We start from the raw sequence: 3,433 nt of genomic DNA, 5'->3' as shown, positions 1-3,433 counted from the left end.
ACCTCTGGCGGGCACAGAACAGACTGCAGGTGTGCAGAGCACCGACCCTGCTCAGGCAGCGACAGCCGGGTGCAGTCCTCAGCTGGGTTCTTAGCCTCCAAGGTGTCCAGAGTCGGCTGAGGGCTGTAATTTAACCTCTGGTGAGGCCCTGGAGCAAGTAACAGTCTCTAAACTAGCCAGCTGTTGAGGAACAGTTGCAATTTTAACGTGTTTGTCTCTCTGCAAAAAATACGTACTAGAAAAAGAGTCCAAAACCGGAGGCACAGACGCAGCCTCCCGTACAGAGGGAGTCGGTGAAGACGGAGATGGCATAGATGACTGGGCTAGCGGGGATACCGGAGGCCGAGCTGAATGCTGCTGCGCAGCTAAACGAGGTAAAGACAGCTGAGCAGGAGAATGAACAGGCAACAAACAGTTCTCCTTGTCATCTGCTGCACAAAACAAAGCCCCTGAATAAACTGTCCCACAGTCCAAAACAGAAAAAGGGTCCTTCTCACTCACTACAGCCGGCAATTCTGAAGTCCTAATATCCGGCTGTGGGGTGACGCGCCAGCGGCGCGATCGTCGCTTCCTCCCTGCCGATGGCTCCGGCGGGTCGGGCAAAACCTCTAGCGGGCCGATCAAAACCGGGAGAAGCTGACATGACTGTTCCGGGGCGGCCGTAGTCCGCTGCTGCTGGACAAAGTCTGTGGATTCCTGAGCTTGCACCACCCCCTGGGCTTTATGCAGTAGTATTTACTGATAATGTTACTGCTGATAGAGGTAGCATGTCACAATCTGGGAGGCAGATCGTCTGGAGGAGGATTTGGACCCAAACGCAAGCACGGACGACAGCGTAGCTGTGAGCAAGTTTATTAACAATGAAAGGCAAAATATAAACCAGAGCAGAGCAGTCGGTGGGCCTTGAAGGTCTGCACTTCAGTCACATCCTAGTTCTTTGAGTCAGATTCCACTGTGTTGGTGTACACAGTAAAACTGTGAAAATGTGTCATTGTCCAAAAACTTATGGATCAAACTATATTTAAACTAGTGTTGTACGATGTTATTATGATGGTATTTGAAGAAGTCATATCAGCTGAGTCATGGCTGCTGTGCAAACAATGAATGATTTAGTTGAGTTTGTTTGTCTCAGAGTCAGAGAGCCGTGTCTCTCTACAGTCAGAGGTTTTTGTACGGCGCCTCAATGAGTTTGTATCACTGTGGTGGACTTTTGGTGGAGGAACCAGACTGGAATTTGGAAGTAAGTCGAACTTAAACCTCTTTTATTTGATCAGATTTCTTTCTTGTGGTTATCTTGACTTTTCTGTTCAGTGTGCCAGAAAACAAAAATCATTAAAATAGTTTTTAGATCAATTTTCATGAAGACACAAAGTTAGCTTCAGAATAAATGTTAAAATCAATATTAACAAATAATATAAAACAGAGTTGACTTGAGGATTATTGAGATATATATATGTCTGGTTAACTCTTGAGAGCTTTTGGTTTTAATTTAGTCTGTTAGAGTCAGAGAGCCGTGTCTCTACAGTCAGAGGTTTTTGTGCAGCGGCTCAGTGAGTTTGTATCACTGTGGTGGACTTTTGGTGGAGGAACCAGACTGCAAGTTGGAAGTAAGATTATAATGTTTTTAAAGAAACTACATCGAGGTGTAAATGTTAGCTTTATAACAATGAAGTATTCATGTAGAGGTAATATTATAACCATTGTACACTGGAGGCTGACTCCATCAGCTTTAATTCGATTTTATGTCGACATTTCTGACATAAAGACAATGCATTGTGTAAATAATATAAACTGTCATCAGCCTGTGATTATTTTCTAGTTTGAAATCACAGTCACTGTTTCTAAGATGAATTAAATGTAACTGTCCTCAAGTTAAACAGAGTGAAGATAAAGATTTCTGGTCTTTTACTTAGTCAGTAAAAATGTAGAATTTGCTTAGAAATCATAAAAGCACTACAATAAATGACTGAAATTCACATGAGGTAAGTAGAAAACTTGTGTATTATACAGAACGGAGGTTTTTGAAGCTTAACATCTTGTATAATTGTTGCCATATCTGCTTCTTTTATTGCCAGAAGTTAAAGATGGGCATTTGACAGTGTGCAGCACGTCTGGTGTTTCTGTTGTAGCAGATATCATTTCAAATGTCATTAAAATCATGTAAGCAGTAAAAGAAATTAATCCACATCATTCAAGTAGTGCTATTAAGTTTCTTATCTCCAACAAGTGATGTGTTATAGATAACTGATGATGTTGAAGCTAAAATAGTTTTGTAAATGTTTCCACATCTGCTTCTTTTATTTCCAGTGTAGTTTGAACATATTTCAGCTCAAACTGTGTGATGATTCTCTCTGTGCTGATATGCATGAGAGGTTTCTTAAAGGGAAGTGAAACAATGTGTGAGTGAATGACTGGTGGAGCAGAAAAAACACCTGACAGAAACTTCTTAACGGAGAAATTCAAATTGTGGTTCCTGTCCTCTAAGCTGATTGGTGTTTCCTAGGTGATACCCACCCAGCCCTGAAGGTGCTGGGTCCCTCCAGTGAGGAGCTGAAACAGGGGGAGGCCACGCTCATGTGTCTGGCCAACAAGGGCTTCCCCTCAGACTGGAGTCTGTCCTGGAAGGTGGATGGCAGTGGCAGCATCAGCTGGGAGGAGAGCAGGAGCCCCGTGGTGCAGGAGAACGACGGCCTCTACAGCTGGAGCAGCACCCTGAGGCTCCCTGCAGACCACTGGATGAAGGTGGGCTCTGTGACCTGTGAGGCCACGAGGGGCTCCCACACTGTGGTCTCAGAGCCACTGATGAGAGACCAGTGTCCCCAGTCCTGAACTATATGTGACTTTTATGCTGGTCTTACTTTCACACTGCATTCTGTAGCTTTTTTTTTTCCAATTTCTTCTCTCATTTTTCATTGCTTTGTTTAAAGTTGAAAGTTTGTTTAAAGTTTTAAAGAATAAAAAAAATCTACATTAAATAAGAATCGAGTGTTTGTCTTACTTTTGTGGTGATGTCAATATTAAACTCTAAATAATGATTTCCAGGATTCTTATTGGAAACCAGTGTGCTATCTGTAGTCAATATGAGTCAGTAGAATTAAGTCACTTTGAATACATGAAGTAAAGCAAAGTTTATGTTAAAGAGTAAGTGCGAAGGGGAATTGATAAGAACTTAGAGATTATGATTTTATTACTGAGAATATTGAGCGACACCGCCGTTATTCATGCAAAGTCATTGCATGCTGTTTAATGAATGTTTCAGCATGTTGTAGCTTGTTATATAAAGCAATTTGAGTTCTCAGGTGGAGTAGAAAAGCACAATATAAGAATGAGTCAAATGATCAGTGCTGAGGTATCTTAAAGTATTCTATTATGCAGAGTACTTTTTTAAAGTAATGCAGTACATTATTTTGGTGTTTTTCTGTAAAATCACCTG

At 41.8% G+C, this 3,433-nt stretch overlaps 1 pseudogene across 1 annotated transcript; it reads left to right on the top strand.

Annotated features, from left to right (window-relative positions):
* The first annotated feature begins 314 nt into the window (after positions 1 to 314).
* Positions 315 to 2,981, top strand: LOC146548571 (Ig kappa-b4 chain C region pseudogene; annotated as a pseudogene). The gene is made up of 3 exons (XR_014890551.1): positions 315 to 374; positions 1,159 to 1,240; positions 2,504 to 2,981. The product of XR_014890551.1 is annotated as an Ig kappa-b4 chain C region pseudogene (transcript).
* The last annotated feature ends 452 nt before the right edge of the window (positions 2,982 to 3,433 follow it).

Source organism: Mchenga conophoros, linkage group LG22 (genome assembly GCF_057382185.1).
Source record: "Mchenga conophoros isolate Kocher_MC1m ecotype Shallow Benthic linkage group LG22, M_conophoros_male_GT1.1, whole genome shotgun sequence".
Lineage (NCBI taxonomy): Eukaryota > Metazoa > Chordata > Actinopteri > Cichliformes > Cichlidae > Mchenga > Mchenga conophoros.
The sequence above is the reverse complement of the archived record's forward strand: the minus strand, read 5'-3'. Positions and strand labels throughout refer to the sequence as shown.